At 38.7% G+C, this 26,985-nt stretch overlaps 1 protein-coding gene across 2 annotated transcripts in view; it reads right to left on the reverse strand.

The window, feature by feature from the left end:
- Window positions 1-23,448, reverse strand: part of Syt1 (synaptotagmin 1) — a 530,426-nt gene extending 506,978 nt beyond the window's left edge. Inside the window, exon 1 of one of the 2 annotated variants that reach the window (XM_021173812.2) lies at window positions 23,064-23,448. The gene's annotated coding sequence lies outside the window, so the exon portion shown is untranslated. Of the gene's footprint in view, window positions 1-21,377; window positions 21,397-23,063 lie in introns of those variants that run through there. The other variant, XM_029482352.2, reaches the window with a different exon arrangement.
- Window positions 23,449-26,985: the final 3,537 nt, after the last annotated feature.

Genomic DNA, 26,985 nt, shown 5'->3' on the forward strand with positions numbered 1-26,985 from the left:
AAGGCTGAGTTTCAGAGGGGAAACTGACAGGAAATCCTTTTCATTGTCATGGCAATAGCAAGAACGCGTGCCTAAAAATACAATTAAACCTATTTCTATGTCTCCTGGTGTGTATTTCTTTGTTTATCCATGCAACAAGAGATGACTTCCAGTCTTAAATCTATCTGTCCCTTTAGACTGTATGTTTACTTAAGAGACATCAATTCCAGTCTTACATCAGCACTCACTGTATCAATTTTAACAGTCCTCACATTAAATTTTATTTAGACAAAAGCCTTGATATTATTGCTACTATCTTCTAATAGCAGTGACTTCATAATATCTGTCTGATGCTTTTAAGATTTTGAGTAGCTAGCAAATGTTACTACTTAGACATTTTCCTCAGCACAAATGGAAAAAAATATGCCTATATGAACTGGTTTCGAAAGTTACATTTAACGTTGATACAAATTTTACATACCATGGGGGTTTAAAAAGAGACCAGTCTTAAAATTGTTAAGATGATGACATTGTTATTGTTATTGTTAAGATGATGGCATAGCTCAGTGGCATAATATACCTTTTATGTACAAGACCCTGGGTTTGGATATAAGTGTAGGAAGAGAAATTGTCTTAGATTCTCCATAATTTATATTTTTCAGTGTTAGACAACTATGTAGTTGGTATCTATTAACCCCCTCATCAAGTCTGTTACAGGTCAATAAAAAGTAAAATAAAAATAGATTAAGACTAGAACTAGGATTTGTAAAGGTAAAGAAGGAACAAAAATGCTGGCTCTTCTCTCTGTGGCTGTTAATAAGTTTCTTCTAAATTCTCAGGAACTGTATCTGCCCAGTCTAGTTCCTATGCCTATGGATACTGGCTACAGTGACTAGAATTGCAATGAGAGATGGAAACACTCTGGACTTTCTAGTTCATTAGCAGAGCAACTCATCTGAAAACTTAGTTAATGTAATGACACTTAGCAGTACCATAATATCAGATATCTTATTTTTCTAATTCAGAATCTTGACATAAGTATGCCAGGAGTTCACTGTCAAAGTGACTCATAGTAGGGTGCATAGTCCATGATTCCTGCAGTGTTATGAAACTTCCAGAATGAATTCCCCTCACTGTTATTCATCACTAACTGTTTCTCCTGGAGAGAAGTGAGCTGAGTAAACATACTTGTATCGTAGTAATACTGGGTTAAGTTTCACTTTCTTTGCCATTTCACTGTACTTTCCATGTACTTATGGTTTTATTGAGTGCCAAGTCAGACCATTGAAATGTTATTCTCTATAGCAAAACCATGTCTTCCCTCTGTCTGAATCTAAAACTCTGGTAGCATCAATGTTAAAGCCAATATGGAGAGGGAACGGAGCCAAGCACTTGCCTTCTGGGCTAATGACTAATTTTGAGACAGATTCCTAACCCTGACCTCCAACTTAGTGAGTGACTCAGGTTCAGCTTATTCTTCATTTGCTTTGCTCTTGTGAATACTGAGATTACAGGCTTATGTTACAATATTTGATGACTTCAGTCATCAGATTTTCCATATTCTATATTATTAAAGATTGGGTTAAAACACTCTTGTGGCATTAATTAATTAATTAATTGCAATGGCTAAGCCTCGGCTATTGGTAAGTAACATAATTTTTAAAGAGTCTTATGTTCAAAAATCACTAGGTACTATATTTTGACTACTGATGAAGTTGTACTTTTGAAAATAATTGTAGGTTTTTAAATATGGTATTTTCATACCAGTGAATCCAAGAAAAAAGGCTAACATACGTGTTCACATTTTGTTTACTGAAACATGCAAAACATCATTCCACTTGAACCATCCTTCTTGGATCATATTCAGGAAGTACTCATCGGGACGGACAACTAAGCATCCTGCCTTGATTCTTAATGACTAGCATGGAGAAACAGCTAATAAATAAAGACAATCTAGATTATTATAGATAGGAGCTGGTGTATATACATATGAAATAGCTGTGAATGTATTCATTGTTATCTTAGATGTTGTAGAATCTCCTGAATATATTTTTCCATACATAAATGTGATGTAGAATAATTCTCAGCACTTAAACCTCCCAGGACTAGGTTAGCAGATCCAAGAAGCCATTCTTGAGATGCCATGCATGGCAGGGTAAGTCTACTGGACTTCACTCAGCCTTTGAGGAGGGGATGCTGATGAAAGTCAACTTAATGGGTATCATCAAAACTGTGATCTGTGGCCTTCCTCCAGAGCACAACTCAAACTGTCATGGCTTTCTTTGGGCCTCTTTGACAAAGTTTCCTTTCATCTTACATTTATGCTACAAGTTCCAATATGTCTTAAAGTTTCCAAGTTGCACAGCTCTCAAAAGAGACTTGAAGATAGAAATAAATGCCCACCAGCTACTATTTCACTGTTACTACTTTACAATCCACCAACTTGTATTCACGACTTTCTTGAATAAACTGCTACCTTACATAACATGTATGGCGAGCCCAGAAAGCCTGCTGGTGAGCAGGATGCTTGCATAAGCCAGTAACTAGGTTTTCCATTTCTGACTGGAATAATGAGGGTCTCTAAATCTGCTTTCATATAAATGCGAAGATGATGATACATAATGGTGTCCTAGTAACTGAAGAAAAATACGTGAAAGCGTTTTTCACAGCATAAAATTGCAACGTGTTTGTGGTTATCAGTTATTTGTCCTTCCCCTCCAAAAACTACACCAACGTCTTCAGAAATCAGTGAATTTCAAGAACCCATTTGGTGCCTAATGATCTGGTTTATGAAAACAAAACAAAGCAAGGTAATCAATGAGCTAACTACAAAGAACTCTTGGTCCTGCTTGCAATGTAAGTACATGAAGAATCAATACAATTGATTCTTAATAAACAATCAATATATCTAAAATGTGTGGAGGGTTAATGTTAGCATCACTCTAGCCAATGGTTGCTTTTATTATTTTTTTTTACACAAGCATTGAAGATGAACTTTTAAATTGAGTAGGAGGAAAGAGAACAGAGACCTAGTAGAAATGTCAATAGATTTTGAAGAATCTATTCAAAGATGGATAAAGGGAAAAATCCAGGAAGAGATTTGTAGAATGGAAGGAGACAGTACTGACATGAGAGTGAGACCCTAAGACACTGCAGACAAGAAACCCATTGCAGTAGGGGACGGGAAGATTATACAATGAAGAAATGCATCATGTGCTTTCTAGTTCTAAGTGCATAGTTCTGACAGGATACGGGGAAAACCAACTGGAAAATAACAACATTGTTTCTTCAAATCAGATACAATAAAAGCTCAGTGAAAAAACCACACTGGTTATACTTTAAAAGAAAAACACCCTAAAAATAAATGAGATTTCTCTGAAGGTCAGTATGCACTTACAGTGTAATTTGCTATTAAATCACTGTGATATTTTCTCTACTAACTGGGCCTCTGTTTTTAGAGAAATATATTGTGATGGCCATTAATATTAGTAGTTATTTTGCAAATAATGGTTTAATATTTTTCAGACATCAGTGTTTTGCAGTCTAAATCATAGCTGAAATAAAGATGGAGGATGTTGCCATTAAATCTTTCATCCTATGAAAATTAGTAGTGCCTCCTATATTCAATAACTTTTATTTCATTATAAATCAGTACAGTCCTCATAGTGGGCTCTTTATTATGCTCCCAAAGTGATCAATATTCATCCCAAGGCTCTCTTGATCCTCTTTCCCCACAAAACAGAAGTCTCAGACACCTTTTATAAGAATAGTCTCTTTTAGCCAGTCGTGTTGGCACATGCCTTTAATTTCAGCACCCGAGAGGCAGAGGCAGGTGGATTTCTGAGTTCGAGGCCAGCCTGGTCTACAAAGTGCATTCCAGGACAGCCAGGGCTATACAGAGAAACCCTGTCTCGACCCCCCCCCCAAAAAAAAAAAAGAATAGTCTCTTTTATAAACTCACAGGAGGCTTCACTTTTTCATTTCCTTTATGGTTTCTGAGTCTCCTCTTCACATGTATACTCTTGCTCAGACTCATATTCATATTGCTATTTATGGTCTGAGCTTCCCTTATCTCAGAAGGTCCTTAACTGGAGGGATGTGTTATGCCTATGTTTTCAAACCTATCTTAAGCACTTTGGAATCCTAAGTTTTTTACATTGTGTTGAAACCTCAGTTTCCCCCTTCATATGCACACTAACGCAAATGTACACACTAGATTTTCTGTTTAATTTCAGAGAATATATTCTGAGTTCTCAAGGAAACATGATCCAGTGAGATGGCTCTGTGGGTAAAGCAATTCGCTGGGAAATGGAATTTTAGATTCCAAGTATGAGAAGGAGAGAACTCAGTCCATCAATCTGTTCTCTGTGTGTCCACATACATACATGCACATAAACACACACACACACACACATACAATATGAGTAAGTACATAAATTATTATAAATATTTAATGCTTAATAAGCATCCCAGAGTGAAATAAAAATTCAGTATATACTTGTGTATGTCATTAACTATAGATAGTTAGCTAATTTTCTATTGGTTTAATAAAACTAATTCAATCAGGCACTCTAAGAGAACTGGGAATATTGGTGATGAAATCAAGAGGAGGAAAGATTAGAGGATTTGGAAGAAATAAAGCATAAAAGTTAGCATAATCACTGCTGGCTTTTGGGGTGATGTTTGTTAGTGTGGACACGGTTCTCTTTTTAATAGTGTCTTTCAGTGTAGAGGTCAAGATCTAATTACATCATTTGCCCCTTTCTAGAGAGGATTGAACTAGGCCAATCACCATGACAGGCTGTGAGATGCCCGTTCAGGGGAATAGGCCTACATTTCTGTTTCTCAGAACTGAACAAACCAGTTCCCCCTTTCACTTTGCTGAATAGAGGTACCCAAGGCCCATCACAGAATAAGCATAGATTATAAACACTCAAACTCCTTAAGTCTAAAATAGGTGAGTGCTTGTCCTTCACGCCTCTAGAGTGTCTGTTTTCCTTATTGCAGTAAGACTTGCTCAGTCCACCGCTTTTCTCTGAAAGTATTTTTGTGAGTCTTTCCTAACTCTTTAACTGCATTATGACCTACCTGAAGAAAAAGCAAAGACATTTGAAGAAAGCTTTCTAGTTAGCCACCTGAGTGCAGGCTGACTTTACATTAGGCGATGGATAAATAATTGTGTGGCGGAAACATCTGGAGAATACCCTAAGTAGTACAGATCCTACATACACCAGGATCTTAGATACCGTCTAACTGCAAATTTGTTGTTGTCTTTGAATAGAGTGAGCAACATTTAGGTGACAATTAATTCTAAAGTAGTACATCAAATATCTTGCAACTTTCCAAATATGCCTTCTGTGGAATCATACTATTGGGTATGGTCATACAGATGTCTTTTTGCTTAAGGTGAAAACAAATAGAGAATATTAGAAAGTAAAAGTATTTTTCCATGATATAATTTTCCAAAAATAAAGCAATAGCAGATCAGGGGCTTCATGGGTGATCACTTTCAGAACCAATTCCACTCACTCTAAATTCATGAAGCCTTAATGCCTCTTTTTCTGACATCAGATGGTATATTTAGTATCTTTCAGGCATAGAATAAAAAAAAGTGAGTTTCTTTTTTCTGCCACACTTCCAGATGCCTAGAAGTTAGGCCAATTTTTATCTACTTGCCCAGAGGCAACACATTTGCTAACAAATGGATGGAGAAAGCACATAAACCGTGCTAAAAATCAAATCAAATCAGTGCTATAAATTGGACCATGTATGAGAGGTGTTTAGCTCCACTCTTAATAAAAAACAAGAAAACGACATTCTGAGACATCAGCAGCCTGAACTGCCCACTGTTTTGTTAATCCAGAGGCTATGAAATCTTCAGAAATGCACAGAGAAAACATCTGCAAGGATATCGATTCAACACAAAACAACAAAGAGGAAATTCTTCCCTGGTTTCCGTCCCTGCTCGAGATACTGAATCCTGTTTTCTTTTCTCTCTTTTTTTTTTGACTCTTGAAGACTCTATGCTGGAGAGCATTAGGGTTCTACTCGAAATCTACCATGCTCCCCACCCCGCATGTCAATCATAACAGAAGCCAACATGCCCAGCAGAACTGTGTGGCTTTGGCAGAGCTCCTCAGTTCCCTCTACCTGACACAATGACCATCGCTTTCCTGTCAGCCAAGAGGCCCTGGACCACCTTGATTCTGCCTCTGCTTCAGGCTTTTACTCATCTGTGCCTTGTCTTGCCTGTCCTGTTTGAGTATGCATCCTTCTTCCATCCCCTAAACTGGCACGCAGTATTAACAGGAGAGAGAAAAGAATTCATACCTTACCTTGGACACAGAGGAGACTTGACTAACAAATGCCAGTGGAGTAAGGTGTCTACATATGAAGTGTAGGATTCAGAGGGAAACTAAAAATGAGTAAGACAGGCATGGGAAAAAAACAAACCAAGAAGGATAATTCACTGAGCAGTGTCCACCAGAGATACATCCTTAGTAAGTGCTTCCTTAGTAAATCCCCAGAGTATCCTGCAAAGTGGGCATCTGGGGTATGGTTGGAAACAATATAGAGACCATCCAGCATCCTACAGAATATAAGGTCATCCTGAATCAATGTGGTAAGCATAGATTCTTCATTGACTTAATTTCATAATTTAATATAATGTTGCTGGAAGAAAGATAGAGAAATATATACAGTATCTCGGGGATGTCTGACAGTTACTTATTCTCAAATGAAAAATCAACTAACCGGAAGCACTTAAAATCATATCTGTTTTCATTTCTGTAACAGTTTCTCTATTTTGTCCTTATCCAGAATATCTGGCTTTCAGACAGATTTAGAAGATGTGTTTTCACACCCAGAGGATCTAAGATCACAGACTGTTCCCATTACAAAGAAAAGAAACAAACAAGGAAAGAAATAAATCTGTGATGCTATGATTTTGAGAGGATACAAGTTATCAAAATAATCGGGGGAAGAACCTAAGTTAAAAATTTAACATTTATTTAGAGCCTATCGCTATATCCGACTTTAAAATTCCTTCCACTACATTTAGTCTCATTAGTATCCTCATCTATTACATATGAATCTGTAACATACTACTTTAAAATTAACTAAGTACCCAACATTTGTCAAACAAATTATACTTAGGGTTTCCAAAAATATAAAAAAGTTTTCACAGTTTACTCAAAGGATTCTACCACACCATGTTTGCCAACCCTTGATATTTCAGGGGCAAAATATGAAAACTGCTTCCCATTATAGCACTTGGAATTGAACCCTGGACCTTATGTGTGGTGGACCAGTGCTTTACCACTAAGCTACATCCCTAAGATATTTTTTGGAATTCTGTTTTCTGAAACAGAGTCTTACTAAGCTGCACAGGTAGAGCTTCATATTGGGAGCCTCCTCCCTCAGTCTATTAAGTAGCCTTGGTTACAGTCAGGAGCCTCCATGCTCCATGCTTAGCTAAAAATATACACAGTTATAAAGAGTCATTTAACAGGTCATTTAACAGGTCTAAAGTCTCCATCTTAGTGATTACCTATAGTAGCGACATTCATACAGATTTTGAACGTGTATTGACGGAGTCACCGTGAAACAATCCATTTTAACCATGAATGTCTATATTACGTCAAAGATGTCTAATTAGATATTTTGTTTTCCTTATTCACCATAGAGGGGAATCTATTAGTCTACATCGGAAGGTACAGAGACAACATTGGTTCAAAGTGCACATATCCCCCTATCCTTTGATGCATCCTTCATTCTTTCAACAGGTGTCTTTTTCTTTCTTTCTTGGTCGTGAACCCCTTATGCAGCTGAGGATGATCATGAACTAATTCTCCTGTCTATACCTTTGGTGTAGTATGGCTCCAGGTATGCAGTAGTGTAGTCAGTACTGGGAATGAATCCGGTGTCATGTGATGCCAGGCAGACGTTCCATTGAGTCCTACTTCCAGACACTCCTTAACAAAAATTTCTTTTTAATTTAAAATATTTTATTACAGTTACTAATTTGTTTAGTGTGTGTGTGTGTGTGTGTGTGTGTGTGTGTGTAGGTATATGCATGTGCACATGTGTGAGTTGATTCTGGGTAATGACCACCAGGAAACATTTCTGAAACACCTGTCCATAAGCCAAGTATTATGATGGACACTGCAGAAGATAACATGAGGCATAGATTAAGCCTCACGTCTGGTAGTTTCTGCTTCTAGTGGCTTCTCACGGTGTTTGATAAATAAGTACATAATGGCAAAATGCAAGCGATATAGTAAATACAAAATGCTATGGGAAATTAATGGGAGGTAGAATCTGCATAAAGAGATCATCAGATCAGATGCCTCAGAATGAATCAAGCTCGGGTTAAAGAGAAATCACTTTAAAATAGCCTCTGGGCAGAGATGAGCCCACAGGTAGTAGTTTTTTTTTTTTTTCTTTTTCTCTCCTTCCTCTGTCTGCTTTCTCTCCTGGCCTCTCTTCGACACTATAATGACCAATGAAAGAACCCAGCTTACCTTAGAAATAACTAGAAGCTGCCTAGTTTGTATGCCTACTTTAGAAAACTGACCTTTTTTTTTCCTGTTCAAAAAGATATAAAGGATTGAGAGTATGTATTTAAAGACAAGTACTCTTTATCTGCTTGGGAATATAAACATGAATTGAACACATTCTCTAACCCTAGTAGGCCCATTAACTATATGGTCATATAAAAAGATAATTATAAAAAAATAGATAAACACAGTGCTAGAAAAATTCAAATATATTATACAGTCTTTGAGCTAAAGAGAGAGGATAAGAAGTTTTATTTGAGGAACACATATTTAAACTGAATTATACAGGATGGATGCCATATACAGTAGACATGGTGGGGGATAGGAAATGTTCACGGAGGATGAACAGCAGGGAAGTCTTAAGAGTAATAAATGATGTAGTGATTCTAGGCCAGGATGTCACAAGGGGCCTGTAGACCATGTTAACGATTTCCATTAATATTTAAAATTCTAAATGCTTTCGCTCAGTCTTGCCTGTTTGTTTCATAGGCAAATTTTCCCATCAATGCTTTAAAGGGAGAGAATCGGTTCTTCTGTGTAAGCTTTCTCTACTCTACAAGTTTATCCATAATGGGAAAAAGCAGTTTAACATGTTGCCTCTGCTTCCACAAAAGGCAGCTTACAGCTCTTAGGTAGATTTCTCAGAAGGCAGCACAATGACATTTGTTGGAAAGTGGTCTCAGATGGACTACGGGCATTAGAAAGAAAAACAAAATACGTGAAAATTCACACAAAATTACTAACCATTACTTTGACCAAGGATTCTCTTAGTATATTTCATATATGTATACTTAACCTATTAAAATTTGTTACCACTGCAAATTATTATCATTTGCACTGTCATCATATGCTAAAGATATTTAAAATGCATTGCTATTTATTGAGAATATATAATACACTTAAAGAAGTGTTTTAAAATCTAGTGTGGCTTAGAAATATGACTAAGTGCTTAACAGAACACACTGTGATGAAAAGGACCCAAGTTCAGTTCCCAGCATCCACATAAGGTGACCTTTAATACCAGTTCAGGCAATTGGATTCTCTCTTCTGACCTTTAAGCACCTGTACCCATAACGTGTGTGTGTGTGTGTGTGTGTGTGTGTGTGTGTGTGTGTGTGTGTGTGTGTGTGTTGTAGTGTTGTAGTGTTATTTTCATTGGTAGTGACCAGGATATTTTTTATTAACTAGGTAAAAATAAAAATTAAATAGCACATGTGAGACTATAATGGGAAAAACTTATGTGCATATTTGCTTAATGTAAGTTTAAAATGTTACAAAATATCATTAGTGGATTCATTAATTACAGTCCTCTATCAAATGTTTCCTTTTTATTGCTCTTGGGAATAAAGAGTCAAAGTGAGAAAAATGTTTTAAAATCCTGTAAGACTCACTTTAGCCTCACATGAATGAAAACTCAAAACCAGAACACACACACACATGCAATGCGTGCGTATAACAGCAAACAGAACACAAAGCTGTTTAATTTCACTGACAGGGAACACTTATTAACCAGTCGCTTGCAGACCAGAGTACCATAGCAAACATGACTTCATTTTAAAATGTGTGGTTATTATTACACTTATAGAGAATCTTAGGGAAGGAAAAAAAGTGGGTCACTTAAGATTGACGCTTTAATTATCGCCTAATAACTGCTGCAGCAGATTAAATGGTGGTGCGGTTTCACATAGGACAATGAGCATCTGTAAGCACCTGTTTTACTATCACAGAGTGACCTAGGCAGGCTTGGGGTATTATCTTCTTGAAACCAGGATATGAAACAAGATAAAGGTAAAAATAATTTCCGGTTAAGACTTCAAGACCTCTGTTGTCTAAATGATAATCGACACCGAATGATTTGTTTTATTACGTTCTCCGTATTTATTTACTTTTGTCTCAAAATCTAAATTAGAGTTTTGTAGGTTATAATAAAAAATATACTCGAAAGGAAATTACATTGAAAAAAGTCATTACTGTGATAAAAACCCACTGAGTTCACTTAAGTCCATCAAAATAATAAAATTGGGGTGAAGGCATGTACTTGATTCTCAGAAATTAAAAAGAAAAAAAGGTTACTAAAATTTAACAAAAGAAGTATGGAAAGTGTATAAGGGGGTGTAGTCCAACATATGATACTGGAGAATAAAAATATTTATCCATAAAGAGTGGATTCGGTATGTATAGGGTATATAGAAATAGTTTCCATTGACCTTATGCTCAATATTTATGACACTGAAACCACTATAGCATACAGACAAACCAGGGAAATACTACACAGAAATAAATCCCATATACTTGGGACATGGTGGGATCATAGGCGATTATAACCCTGAAAATGTCTAGATGGCTGCAGGATGTTTTTAATTAGAATGTTAAGGCAGAGTCAAGGTCAATGAAGCAGTCCTGGATGGTTAAGTACAGAGGGCTGATTCTGCTCACTTTTGCATTGGTTTTTCCTTTGACAGCAATGCCTTCTCCTGACAGTCACAGGGCTGGCTCCTTCTTCTTTTATGTTTCCATTTCTGTTTTTGTTTTCTCAATATTCCCAACTATAGTTGTTTGATTTATCAGCTTATTTGTGATTTCCTAATGACCACTACTATTTGAAGCTGCTATAGTTCTAGTTTGTTGCTGTTATTAATTGTCTGTCTTCACTCCTATCACGTAAACTCCATAGAATTAGAACACCTGTCTACTATGTTTATGCCTATACTGCCAGCATTGTTTATGTCATATGCCAGGCACATCACTGTACGTAGTGAAGAGATAACACTGTGGTTTGATACATTATTTAATAACAAGTACCAAACAAGTAGTGTTATTATTATATTTGTATTCCTGTGTAAATATTTAGAGTAATACACCCTCTTGGATCTGGTCATTTCAAGTGAACAAAGCCTCATAATGCATCCTTATATCACAGTAATATGATGGTCTAATTGATGCAAACTTTGGGGGAGTTACTTAGCCTTTAGGTGTTATATCTCCATTGTTATCCACTATGGAACACCCTCTATTCTTTTTCATCTGCCATTTATATGTCCAAGGATAATAATACGTATTGCCACAGTGAACAGATGACTAAGAATTTACCCATGACATACTGCATCCTATAACCATGGGCAAGTTCCTTAAATGTTCCTTTCCATCATTCTCTTATTATCAACCATATCAATGATATTAAATAGGATTCAGAATTCAAACCATGTGGGAAAGTATTTGATATGTATGGAGAAATAAGACAGCGATGGCGCTTTCCTCATCTAAGAGTCCCTACAAAGGTCTAGTCTATTCAAACAATTTTCCATTATTTCCATAACCCAACCTCAATGATAATTTCTATTTCCTTATATAAGAGAATCCATGATGCCAGTGATATTAATTCATATTGCAATGATCATGAGTTCTAGTGATTCCTCCTAAATCTGATCTTGAGGACAGAAGATGTCAGCAGAGAGACTACACTTGGGATTAATTTACAGTTAGGGTTTGGTTCTGATTTCTTGGGGTAACATAGAGATAGGACTAGGAAGGGAAAGCACCAATAGGCTCACGTGCTTCCTAACAGTGCTAGGTGAGGGGCAATGAGAAACTCTGTCAGTGCCAAGGAGTGCAATGAGAGAGGGCATCAGGAAGCTATGGCCCAGCTAAAGCTCCTGCTATTCCAATCATGGTTCTTTGCATCCTTAAGGGTATCAGATACCTTAGAGCTATGGAGTTTAGAAATAAGGAGGAAAGTGGGATTCCTAATCTGATATCATCATAATACAGTGATAACTAAAGGAAAACTGAGTTATGGCATAGGCTTTGCAATTCTTTTCTGTTGTTGTTTTTTTTTTTTTAATAGACTAAGAATGTGTGCTTGAACTCTAACTAAGGAAGTGAAAGACCTGTATGACAAGAACTTCAAGTCCCTGAAGAAAGAAATTAAAGAAGATCTCAGAAGATGGAAAAACCTTCCATGCTCATGGATTGGCAGGAACAACATTGTAAAAATGGCTATCTTACCAAAAGCAATCTACAGATTCAATGCAATCCCCATCAAAATTCCAACTCAATTCTTTAACGAATTAGAAAGGGCAATCTGCAAATTCATCTGGAACAACAAAAAACCTAGGATAGCAAAAACTCTTCTCAAGGATAAAAGAACTTCTGGTGGAATCACCATGCCTGACCTAAAGCTGTACTACAGAGCAATTGTGATAAAAAACTGCATGGTACTGGTATAACGACAGACAAGTAGACCAATGGAACCGAATTGAAGACCCTGAGATCAACCCACATACCTATGGTCACTTGATCTTTGACAAGGGAGCAAAAACCATCCAGTGGAAAAAAGACAGCATTTTCAACAAATGGTGCTGGCACAACTGGCAGTTATCATGTAGAAGAATGCGAATTGATCCATTCCTATCTCCTTGTACCAAGGTCAAATCTAAGTGGATTAAGGAACTCCACATAAAACCAGAGACACTGAAACTTATAGAGGAGAAAGTAGGGAAAAGCCTCGAAGATATGGGTACAGGGGAAAAATTCCTGAATAGAACAGCAAAGGCTTGCGCTGTAAGATCGAGAACCGATAAATGGGACCTCATAAAGTTGCAAAGCTTCTGCAAGGCAAAAGACACCGTCAATAAGACAAAAAGACCACCAACAGATTGGGAAAGGATCTTTACCTATCCTAAATCAGATAGGGGACTAATATCCAATATATATAAGGAACTCAAGAAGGTGGACTCCAGAAAATCAAATAACCCCATTAAAAAATGGGGCTCAGACTGAACAAAGAATTCTCACCTGAGGAATACAGAATGGCAGAGAAGCACCTGAAAAAATGTTCAACATCCTTAATCATCAGGGAAATGCAAATCAAAACAACCATGAGATTCCACCTCACACCAGTCAGAATGGCTAAGATCAAAAATTCAGATGACAGCAGATGCTGGCGAGGATGTGGAGAAAGAGGAACACTCCTTCATTGTTGGTGGGATTGCAAGCTGGTGCAACCACTCTGGAAATCAGTTTGGCGGTTCCTCAGAAAATTGGACATAATACTACCAGAGGATCCAGCAATACCTCTCCTGGGCATATATCCAGAAGATGTTCCAACCGGTAAGAAGGACACATGCTCCACTATGTTCATAGCAGCCTTATTTATAATAGCCAGAAGCTGGAAAGAACCCAGATGCCCCTCAACAGAGGAATGGATACAGAAAATGTGGTACATTTACACAATGGAGTACTACTCAGCTATTAAAAGGAATGAATTTATGAAATTCCTAGGCAAATGGATGGATCTGGAGGGCATCATCCTGAGTGAGGTAACATATTCACAAAGGAACTCACACAATATGTACTCACTGATTAAGTGGATATTAGCCCAAAAACTTAGGATACCCAAGATATACAATTTGTTAAACGCATGAAACTCAAGAAGAACGAAGACCAAAGTGTGGATTCTGTGCCCCTTCTTGGAATTGGGAACAAAACACCCATGGAAAGAGTTACAGAGATAAAGTTTGGAGCTGTGAAGAAAGGATGGACCATCTAAAGACTGCCATATCCAGGGATCCATCCCATAATCATCTTCCAAACGCTGACACCATTGCATACACTAGTAAGATTTTGCTGAAAGGACCCAGATATAGCTGTTTCTTGTGAGACAATGCTGGGGCCTAGCAAACACAGAAGTGGATGCTCACAGTCAGCTATTGGATGGATCACAGGGCCCCCAATGGAGGAGCTAGAGAAAGTACCCAAGGAGCTAAAGGGAACTGCAACCCCATAGGTGGATCATTATTATGAACTAACCAGGACCCCAGAGCTCTTGACTCTAGCTGCATTTTTATCAAAAGATGGCCTAGTCGGCCATCACTGGAAAGAGAGGCCCATTGGACTTGCCAACTTTATATGCCCCAGTACAGGGGAATGCCAGGGCCAAGGGGTGGAGGTCGGTGGGTGGGGGGCTGGGGGGGGGAGTGTATTGGGGACTTTTTGGATAGCATTGGAAATGTAATTGAGGAAAATACATTAAAAAAAAGAAATAAAAAAAAGAATGTGTGCTTGATTAATTTAAAAAAAATGAACTTAATCCCCTCAAAAATTAGCATAGCAGAAATAACAGAATATTAAAACATCCTCATCTTTTCAATAAGAAACAGACTTTGATTCAGTGGTTATAGATTTTGTTTGTTTGTGATCACCAAGAGCAAACTAAGTCTCTTATATAGGGAGGATTATGACACATATGATTCTCATTATCAAGCACTAAGGCAATATAAATTAATAAACAAAAATATAAAAACATGCTAAGTGTAATTGTAGCCACCCAAAGCACTCGCATTTTATTGCATCTGTAAAATGGAAAAATCTACTATAAAGATCTAATAGTGTAACACAAATATTTCCCTAATACTGAACTGTGTACCAATCAAGGTAAGAAGAAGGAATGCATTGCCAAGGGTAGCGAGCAGAGCACTCCATGCTAAGTTATCACTTTTTGTTTTAGAGCATAATTCTTCATTTTCTCTGTAATCAGTTTGGGTCTAAAAATTATTCATAAGAAGGCCTAAATATGCAAATTATTAAAAATCAGTCAAGTCATGGCACGTTCCACAAAGCATTGTCAATTATGTAAACATATTAAGCACATGTTCATATATATACATATACATATGCATATATACGTTTTATGATGCTAATGTATACACATTACACGTTACATGTCTTGGTTGTTATAATGTATCCATGCTACATGACTTGGTTGTTTGAAAAACTGAACCAAGCTGGTAATGGAGAGGATAGAATTAAGACAAAAAAGCCTTCTGGCTCTGCATCACTAGGGACATATGTATGAAGATGTCAAAAAGAAAGAAAAGGTGTGTGGTGTGGGGGGGGGATGAAGAGGAAAATGAAAAGAGAGAGCAGGAAGGAAAAGTTTGAGAGGGGAATTGGTCTTACAGGAAGGAAGAAGAAATAGCAGAGAATTCATGGAGTAGTGACATAGCCAGAAAGCTGAAATAATAATATCTTCTACTCATGCAGTAAGCAGTAAAATGCTTCAAGGTATAAAAGTCAGAATCCAGGAGAAATAAAAATGGTTCCTATGTGCTCAATATGTCCTTGATGACAGAATCTCAAAGACATGGCAGGACTCATCTCCCTCCTTGTTCCGGGAAAAGTCAAGCTCTCTTCTCCCATCAATATTTATTCTGTGTTTTTGAGGAGTTGCTCAGAAAGTATCTATGACTCCCTAGAGGGAAAAATCATAAAGATGACATAAAAAAATTTTAAAACCTTAAAATAGTGGTATAGTTTGGGCTTAGGGGTATGCTGGTTTTCCTTTAAAATGTCACATTTTGATTGCTAGTCTTAGACATGTCTTGTAGTGATTTGCTTGACTTTTAAATTTTAACATAATAATTTAAACAAGACATTTAAAACAGATCCCTACAAGTTATGGCATGTGCGACTCATCCAACGCCTGTATACAGAGAGGAAACCACAGGTTTTTATGCGGACAGCAGTCCTGCTTACACGTACATACTTTTGATCTAAAATCTGTGGTCTCATATTCTCAATATTTGTTAAAGTAGCATGGTGATGTGACTCTATTTATAGAAGAGATCCAAAATGTTCTAGAAATATGTTCTAATACCCAATGGCTGGCTTTATTCGTTCCTCAAATCTGATGAAAATGCCGGGGATTAGGCAGGAAGCCAGCCTGGTAAGCCAGGATCTGGCAGAAACACTATGTCAGAAACAAATTTCATCGCTTTGCTACCTAGCCTTTCTGGTGAGAAACTGTGTCAACTTTGCTTCTTAACAATGTTGCTAACTCAAAACCCAAAGCCTGGAGCTGTCTCACGGTGCCTGAATCCCTTGTTCTCCCACCTGGTCTTGCATCAAAGGCCATTAAACCATTTGTTTAAATAGCATTTCTGGATATGCCTCACCCCCCCCCTCCCCCCGCCGCCCCCTTTTCTCAAAGATAAGCCACGAGGTAGTTCCTGTGCATCACCAACTTCACTGTATAGACTGTTGGAGGCCAGAACTCAGGAGAAATGGCACTCAGTTTGCTCAAGAGTAGCAAACAATCCCTAATGCTCATTTCAGTTGGTATGCCCCGTTGCCCTGATTCCTTGCTTGCTCATTGCCTGTGAAGTAAGTTGCATGCCCAGCTGCAGCTTCATTTAAAAATATTTTCTAAGGATGCATCCTTAAAACAGCCTTGCTGTTCATCTACTTCAAAGTAAACCCTAGGAATGCAGAAGAACAAGCATATATTACCAAGTATCTATAAGCCAAGAGGGTGCAATGTTTTACCATTTAAAGGTCTTCATTACAGACATATTTGGGTTTGAGAAGGTATGATTTGGGATTTGTTTCTGGGGTGGAGGCAAGGGTTGAGAGATGATTTCATGTAGCTCAGGCTAGCCTATTTATCTAAGAATGGCATAGGTCTTCTGATCCTCTTGCTTCAGTCTTCCAGCTACTGGGATTTCAGGTGTCTACCTCCATGCCTAACTTGGAACTCTTGTTTGGGTAAGTCCTTCAGTATTATCCTCAGGTATTAAATAAAAATGCTCTAGCAGCTCCTGGTTTAATGGCCTTGATGCTGGCTTACATAACCTGTGAAGAATTGAAAGAAATTCCTGAAGGAGAAGTCGTTTTTATAAATGGCCTTCCATTTTCTGTAAGCGACTGCACTGCACATCAAAGGGTTAATAGGAGTCTCCCACAGCTGTGTATGTTCTGAGTATTTCCATGTGCTTTCGCCTCCTTGTTGATGAAGGCATCTCAAAGTAGCAATTAGTAAATGCAATTACCTGCTTCCTACCTAGGGTAGGCATGGGATCACAGGTAAGGAGGAAGAAATGAGCTTCAGGCAAAACAGGATGCTGTAATCTGCAGGGGCACCCAGGTAATTCATCAGAGGCTTGAAGTGGGATTGTCTGATCCTTTCTCTGTTACCATGTCACTGAAATTATGGTCATGGTCAGGGAAAGTGAAGACAAAACACAGAGACAGTGGTTCTCATTTAAGCAATTCAGGGAAAGCATGTTTGACATTTTAAAAATCTTCAATTATATTTGTCTTCGAGTATGCGGTGCACATTTTATCCTTGATTAAGTAGCTGAATTGTTTAAGAGGGAAAATAAAATATTTAGTTCTCACAGTGAACAATATACAACGAGTTTCTCCCTATGGCAAAAATAATTATACAAATGCTGGACATGTTAGAGTCATCCACTAAGCCATATTCCACAAATAATAGCAATAGGCTCACAAAGACAGTGAGGGCCCACTTCTGTGCCCTGCTAGATGGGATTTATCAGATATTTCCATCCAGAATTAAGTCCTGACAGAGGACCTTAGCTAAATGTCTTGTACATATTATCATTTGTGGTTTCAGTAGCATGCTGGTAACCTAGTGCATAGAAAGGAATGTTGTCTGACAGGGCTGCTAAGAAAGTTACTGAATTACATCTTTGGCAAATAATCTTGCCTGATTCTGATACTGGCTTAAAGGCCATTCTCACTGCATGCGAAATTCTCCATCTCTTGTTTAGCACAAACAGTTGAGAACTAGATGGTAATTTTTATCTTTGCATGCGTCATAATTTTCTGGAGACCTGTTTTGGCATAGTGCCCCCCTAGGCACACAATCAGTACAACAACCGTGCTCTCTGTAGTTAAGATAGTTACAGAAATAATCACCACTCCCCTTTATTCCTCATACTGTAACTACTGAGATGGCACTTTTGTAAATCCTGCATGGCTGTTTAGAGAATCAAAACCAAGTCTAAGAGAATTGGAGCTGATCTACGCAATTCAAACTTGAAGTAAAGATAAGTACAAAAATTACAGAGGTTGTTGTTTATGAGCTTTGAGTTTCACAGAGCGGTGGCCAGAAACTCATAACAGTATCAAAAATGTGCTTGTAACTCTAAATTAGTTTTTATCGTCTTTCCTAACTGTCTTAAGTATTGTTTTCATATGAATGGAAACTGACTGTTATCTTAAACAGATCCCTTCACTAAGGGTTTTGAAGGTTATATTTTACAGTGCACAAACAAGACTTTCAGCATTATTATTTCTACAATGCAGCAATTTATTTTTCTTATGCACTTTAAGGCATGTATGTCCAACATGCCTCAGGCTGCATAGGTTCCAGGACACACCTATGAATGCAGTCTAAAACACATTTATAGATAACAATGACATCTTACAATGGCGGACAGCCGTCATTTAGAAGGAAAGCCTTCTGGATTATGATATCATAACTTTAAGGAGGTGTGTGTTCCCACTGATAATGGATTCACTTAAGTATGGTGCTATTTGTGTGCCAAGGTATCATTGCATACTTTAGAGCCAATGGAAGTAACATCTCAAGACCTCTCTGTGAATCTAAGGGAGAATAGTCATTCCCTTTTGCTCAGACAGATTAAAATTCTCTTGAGGAAATTGCACATGTAAAATGAAAAGGTCTGGATAAGGTTTATATAACCGAATGAAAAACATGAGTCCTTCCTTGAAGAATTTAGATGTGAAGATATCATTTTCCCCACTCAAAAAAAAAAAAAAAAAAAAAAGCAACACTAGCCATGTCATCCAATTCCATAAAACGAAAAAAAAAATGAATGAACACGTTGCCTAGAAGCAAATGGTCACTAAAACATCTGAAAAGCCACTACAAACAGGCGATATCCTTGATCATGTCCGAATCAAACAACATTATGACATCAACTTCTGCTAAGTGTATAGAGAGGAACATCTTCTTATACCGAGAAGTCATTCCATCCATTCTTCCCCGGTTGTGGGAAATACATGCCAGTGAAAGTGATGCTCTTGGAGCACATATATTTTGTCTCTCTAGGTATCATAGGCTTTCTACCCAAAGTCTCATTAATGTATTCCTAAAATGTTGTTACCTCCTTTGACTGGTACTAGAAAAGTGAGTACCCCAATTTTCAACCTACTATAACTTACTACCCATTACATTCTCATCATTTAAAAAATATTACATAATTTTAGGATATGTGGATAAATATGAAAATTATATATATATATATATATATCCAAATTAAAATTATGTATTTATACTCATTTGTTTTATCCCCATATAAATAGATTTGGCTAATTTTAATGAAAATAAAATTCAGCTAGGAATCGTCTTGTATCTAATAAATTTTCAATACAGATACACTCATGACTAATAAATCATCAAAATACTTAAAACACAAGTGGATCAGATATTTAATGAGAAAAAAATTACATTTTTGTAAAATGCTTGTAAAACTATAACTACATTATAATTTGGCATAACGTCCATATTTCGTCTGGGTTACCCATACTATTAGATAAAATTCTCTATTATATAATCAAATAGTCTTATTGTGCTTTTTTTACCCCCCAAACTGCATAATAATTACCATTAGGAAGATAAATACCATGTCACAAATTAAAATTAATAATAACCCTTCACAGGTGTTGCATAAACTGGGAAGCACGAAAACCAGAAGGTTTGAGATTTAAATAAATTGCCTCCTTAAATCTAAATTCTTTCCCATAGGATGGCTATGAGAATCTGTTTTGGGGATATACTCTAAATTGATTTAATATAATGACATCAAAAGAGAATAATTGGTATTATTTCAATGTGTTATTAGACTATCAGGAAGTTCAAATTAACTTTCAGATTTCCAAGGCATTCCTCATTTTATTTATTTATCTCACAGCTTATTTTGCAAACAAAATTAAGACAAACTACCATTTCCTAGTTTTATTTTTGTTAGCATCACGTCTAATATGCATATCTGAGAAAGTAAATAGCATGTTTTCTCCTTTTTAAAAAACTGATTAGAACCACCTGATAATTTAACCAGCTAGAATAGCTAACACTATCTATGTAGACACAAGGTTTGAAACTAATATTGATTACTATCAAGTGGTATTTCAGTACTAGGATTTCCCTTCTACAGTTGCAGCCTTCACTTCTGATAAACATATCTTAAATTATAATTGTCATATCCATTCTAAAGCATTACTAAGACTTACTATACCATCATCTTAAAGGGGAAAAATTAGGAGTGTATAAAATTGTGAGCATAAATTTCCTGTATCATTTAAATTCATTTAAAGTCTTCAATCCGTTCATAACATCTTACAATTAGATCTGACTTGCAGGATATGAAGGCTCAATTTTTCAGAAGTATATGAAAAAATTTCACATTCATAAACATCTCTGTACACGCAGTTGATATAATTAATATTTTACACAGAGTCATGCAAATAAATCCAAGCCCACATTTTCACATCTCCCCGGTACAGTGCAAAAACAAGCAAACAGAATCTTATTTTGTCCCCACGGAAAGCTACTTCTTTCCTTTACGTCTTTTCATGTCTAAACTTGTAAACTCAGCTGTACACACACATGAAGTAATTAAGTGGTTATTCTTTTGTCCTTGTACCCAAAAAGTGTTCCCTCTGAAAAGTCATAGATCTCAACAGAGACACTACATTTTCAAGGCATTTAGATGTCTAGCTTTAGAAAAATCTCCTGTGTGCCTATACACGAGTGGTATGAGCGTATACATATGGTTAATGTGTGTGGTGTGGAGAGTGTGTATGTGTGTGTGTGCACGCGCTCACATGCTTGGGTGCGTGAAGTCTGCTAAGGTAGGTGAGATAATCAAGAATAGAAAACGGTTTTGAAAACAATGTACAATATTAATATTTATCAATATACCAGTAAATATCACTGATGCCACATGAAGTCCGTTCTTTCCTAAGTTTGTGTAGAAACTTACAAGTTAAAGGTATGTGATTGAAAAGACCTACCTGGGGTACCCAGGCTGGTGTGGGAGTTGAGAGAGACTTAAAAAGGGAAGGTTCCCCTCTTCTTATCTCAATTGGGCATTTAGAAAAAAAAAAAAAAACCTACGGCTTGGCATTTCTCCCGATAAATCAGAAAGATTTATCTTGGAACCAGCATCTGCTGCTTTTGCTCTGCTCCCGCAGAACCTGATTGCATAGAACTGGATATTTCCCTTCTCTCCCCACCCCCCCAGCTGATGGTAATCGCTTATCAGTCTCCGAGGAATAATAGGAAAACAAAGCTTAGATCAGAGATGATGGAATTAGAGATTGCAGAAGCTATTGTCAAGACACTGTCTAACAAGTACGATGTGCTTGACCTGTTTCTCTGACAGTTATGGAAGTTGTTTCAGTGGCTCTCTTTTTTAACAAGATGTGAGAAGAGAAATGTTTCCCCCTTAAGATCTTTCAAATGTGAGACTATCTTCCTTCCATTACTTTCTAAACTTTCCTCTAGTCCAAGAGGATCCTGTCAACTGAACCTACATCTACCTTCTGAAGGGAACAAGAAAACTGCAGAAACATCAATTTTATATCTATTCAGTGTTTTCATATTAAAAGAGTGTGTCGAGACATGAATTTAGTATCTAGACAGTGACATGTGGAGGCAGCCTTTAAATAGGTAAAAAAAAAAAAAAAAAAAAAAAAAAAAGGAATCTCATGCACAAAAGCAGCTTTAACACAAAAGTTAAACTTCCTGTGTTTCACCAAAGGGTTAAGGTTAGGGAAGTGGACATCAACATGTCCACAGTCCACAGAAGCTAACCAGATTAGCAAGATCAAAGTAAAATCTAAGTCTCCTGATAATTCTGGTGTCACTTGCAAAGGTTTTGAAACTTCCCATGTTATTACCCTCCCACTATAAAGGCTACCTGGGTAAATCTCGGGAGGGTGATGATCTAGTTTTAATTTTTACAAACTCAACAAGCCCTCAAAGTTCAGACGGTGACACTGAGGTGCTATCCCAAACTGTCAGCCCCCTAGGACAGATGCAAACAAGAAGATTCTGATAGCAGGCACAGGAGAGCAGCAGCAATTAGGCAGTTGAAAGTGGGTTGGAGTGTTGGGTTATTTTTGTTCCATTTGTAGCCTCTTGCAAGGAGGAGATGGATTCAAACTTGACACTTCCTTTCTGAGAGCAGAAGCTGGTCTCCTTGTCTACTCTCATTCAGTTTAATTCCCTGTGTGGTTTCATCCCTTCCTGGACTCATATTTTCACACGGGGTTGCAATCTATCCTCCCTCCAACAGAAAGAAATCTTTTTCTCTTCTTCACTGCCCTTCTTCCCTGTAAGAAAGACAATCCTCCACCACCCCCAGTTGGGGGTGGGGGGCTGTACTGGCTTAGAATAGGAGGAGGGGAGGAGAGAGGGGGCTGGGGGGGGTGGAGGACAGAGGAGAGAATGGAAGAAGCAAGAAGATGGGGGATGCCCAACATCAACTCCTGGTTCTAAATCACCAGCCCTGTGCAAAGTGCTTTTCCCGGAGATGCACTTGTGGTCTTGCATTTCTCACAATAGGCTTACGGGGAATCCCTCCCTTGGTCTCCCATCGCCACAAATCAAGTGTACCTAGGTCTCTTCGACAGATTGAAGCGCAGAGGTACCAAGGTACCACCGAGGTGGCCGCGCTGCCAGTGGGGCTGCCTTACCTGGAGCGAGGACCGGGAGGTGGTGCGAGTCTTGGTCCCCGCTGCTCTCACCGCGGACCGGTGCGAGGCACACGAGTACTCTCTCGCTGCCTCCGCTCTCAGAGGGGCAGCCTGCAACACAAAAGGGGTGTGTGGGTGTGGGTGTGGGTGAGGTTTTCTAGGGCCACCAGCTGGTCCCAGCTGGCCGCCCCCGCCCTGCACACACCCCTTCGGGGACCTGAGCCCCCTGTTGGGTGAGCAGGACCCTGGGGGCTTGCCCCGGTTACAGCCTCAAGTTGCCCACTGCTAACTGCGGATGCTGTCGCTGCAGGAGGAGGAGGAGGAAAGACACTGGGGGCTGAACTCGGTCAGAGCATCCCCACACTGCAGCTTCTCCAGGAATCCCTCCAGTGAGGAGGCGGCCGCCCATCATCTCCCGGCCCCGGTTCTTGATTGGTTCCAACCAAGGTACGCTGCTCAGAAGAGCCAATCAGAGAGCACTAATAATAGGTGGCTCCTCTCAGGCAACGGAGCCCAGCCCAGTACTGTTAGAGTCTCTCCATCCCCACAGCGGACAGGGACCTGAGGAGAGGGGTTTAGGAGCGTGGCGGGGGTGGGGTGAACTAAGAGGAGACCAGATCCCAAGGAGAAAACACTAAAAGATATTTTTCTAAACCCGGTGGGTAGACTCGGGGATACCCTCAACCTGTTCAGTAAGCCATAAGCACTGGATAAGAAGCAAGCATAATACAAAGCTTTTTTTTTTTTTTTTAACTTTCAATCAAAACCTGCCTTGATATTGAGCATGCCCAGATCTCCACAGCACCCTAGGAGTTTCGATATGTGTGAGTTCTAGGTTGAAAAGGTGGGAGCTGGGACGCGAGAGAGGCAGAAGTTTGTCTTTGGCCATTTGACACCGCGGAGTTGTGGGGAAGCAGGACTACTGAGATAGAGGTGATCCTTCTTGCTTTGGGAGACCAGTCACATCATTCCGTGTGAACTCGAGTGGGAAGCCAGGCTCCGATAATGTCAGGGCAGCTAGATGTCTGGAGACCGCCCAGGAAGGGTGTGGTGGACCAGAGCTGTATGCAAGGTCCATCCATAGGTGGGGCGGAGGAGCGAGGCTCCACCCAGCTGCAGCTGCTAGGCAATGGAGAGAGCGCCCAGGGAGTTTCCATGCAGCGACCAATAAGTTTGGAGACTTGGGTCAAGTGCGACCTTGTTAGGCACGCTTTTTCCACCTTCTTGGGCTTGTGCTCGCCCCTGCCTCCGTCTCTCTTCACCCCTTGCCCGCCCGCACGGTGGGGGACTAAAGGGCTTTCTCCCTCCTCTTCCTAGCTGAACCCTTGTGCTCGGAAGTAAGAAGCTTTTCCCTCGTGAGCGCAGCCGTGACCTGATTGTCTCTAAGCTCCTGGGCAATTTATAGCTTGGTAATACCGAGAGATGCCAAACAGGGAGGCTGAGAGGCTTGGAGGGGAGGGCAGGCTGGCTGGCCTGGGGTGGAGCCTAGCTCCCAAGGGCAGGAGCCTTTTACTCCACAGGTGAAATGCTTTCCTGTCACTAACAGAGATTTTTTTTTTTTCTTGCCCACTCGCTTGACCTTGCTCAGTGCCCTCTGAACCTCTTGTTTTGCTTGGCAATCTTAGCAGTTTTTGTAAAGTTGATCAATAGCCACAAATGAGCACTCCCCTAATTGGGCTCTTTATTTTCCTGACAGGATGATCCTGGCATCTCAGGTAAGGCAATAAATAGCGTTCGCAATTCCCCAAACTCATCCACTTTGAACTGGAGTTTCATTAACACTGGTGTGCAAAGGTAACTGTAGAGAGAATTCAATTAACGGTAACACATTTCTTCAGGTTTGTAATTAAATCTCTTCTATTTATATAATGTTTAAGATTAAGAATCTGAATATATGGCAAAAGGCGACCACTTTCACATAAATGTATCCTTCTGGGACATGAACCCTTTTGTTTGGGGCTTTGTTTGTATTATCAAGAATTTAGAATCAGAGGTAAACTAAGAAAATAATACACCTTCAACTTGTAACTTTATGTAATATACACCTTCTGTTTTCCAAAATAGCCCCTAAATCTTATTTGAAAATAGTTCCAGAGGTGAGAAGAGGAGATAACAGATGTTGTAAGTTGATTTGAAATGTTTCGCCAAGGAGGGGAGAGGCCTGAAGAGAAGGGGGATTGGAGTGGGTCAGAGTAAGAGCAGGTGGAAAACCTGAGTATTTTTCTGTATTCTCCAATGAAGATGAGTGCATGAGAGAAGCATTATAGTATCCACCTAATGGAAATTTTTATTTTAAAAGTATACATAGCTCTCTCTTTAGTTTTTTTCCTAGTTTAAAAGCTACACATTTTTTCCAGTTACCAACAGCAACATGTAAAAAAAGAAGAACATGTTAATGAATGGAATGGGAATATAGAATTTTTGAATTTCTGTTCCAAACCCTGGGTCTATCATCATTTTAGGCAATTTCTTTTTTCTGTCCACATCATAGGCTACCCACAGTGTCCTTCAGTGGAAAGTATTCTAGGGGACATGGATATGTCAGAACTCCCCCACTCCACCCCTCAGTGTTTCTTGAAGAGGACAGCTGCCTATAATAAGAAATAGGCTTTGGGCATATTTCACTGTATTTAATTTTAGAATTAGTAGCATTTTCACTTATCAATATTAAAAAGAAGATTATTTATATATACTGACTGGATACAAAGTAAGATTTTTTTTGTTTTTCTGTTTTGTTTTATTATTGGGTTTTTTGTTTGTTTGTTTTGTTTTGTTTGTTTTCTTTTTGGACCAAAGTTTTTGATTCTCCTTTATATTTTCATATTGTTGTCAGCCAATTGGGAATTCATTCAAGACCTTACCTGGTCCTATTTGGTTGGTACAACATCAACATCATGTTTTTATAAGTGTGTGTGTGTGTGTGTGTGTGTGTGTGTGTGTGTGCCTGTCTGTCTGTCTGTGAAAGAACATATGCTTATGGAGGCCAAGAGATGACTGGGTTATTATCTTCAGGAAAACTTATTGTCTTTGGGAATGCCACCCGCCTTCTTTGAGACAGAGTCTCTTTGAGTTCTGTCTTAGTTGGAGTTTCATCGTTGTGAAGAAATACCATGATCAAGGCAGCTCTCATAAAGGAAAACATCTAATTGGGGCTGGGCTACAGTTTCAAAGACTCAGTCCATTATCCGGAGCCTGGCACCGTGTAGGCAGATATACATTTTGATCTGAAGGCAACCAGCTGGAGACTGATTCTTCCACACTGGGTAGACCTTGAGAACTAGGAGCCCTCAAAGCCCACCTATGCAGTGACACACTTCTTCTAACAAGGCCACACCTATTCCAACAAGGCCACATCTCCTGATAGTGCCACTTCCCATGGGCCAAGCATATTCAAATCACCACAAATCAAAACTCAGCAATTAAGTTCTACTGGCTGGCCACTGAGCCTCACAGACCTTCTGCCTCTCTCTTCCCAGTGCTAAAATTACAAGTGCATGTAGCATCACACTTGGCTATTACATGAGAGCTGAGGACTGAACTCAGCTCCTCACACTTGTAAGTACTTGACTGAGCATCTTCTTAGTCCCGGGATATATTCCTATTGCAGACACTATGTATGAATTCTCATCTTCACATCACACCGTTGTTTGTTAAAAAGAAAGTTCAATAAATTTGACTCATTCTTTTTCACTTTTACTAGCCTGCTTGTAGCTACTTTCCTACTTAGGTTCCTATCTCTTTTACCATCAACCCAACTCCTTTCCTGAGTATATGGTATTGATTCTTTCCTTAATCACTTGTTATTTTCAGACCTATGTTCTCTTTTTTAATGTTTTGCTTCTATGCATAAACAAAGCCCTACTTTTATTAACTAAAAAAAAAAGATCTTTTTACACAACCCATGTCTCAATGTCAAAATTTC

This window comes from Mus caroli, unplaced genomic scaffold, assembly GCF_978045245.1.
Source record: "Mus caroli unplaced genomic scaffold, Mus_caroli_1 scaffold_9, whole genome shotgun sequence".
Classification (NCBI taxonomy): domain Eukaryota; kingdom Metazoa; phylum Chordata; class Mammalia; order Rodentia; family Muridae; genus Mus; species Mus caroli.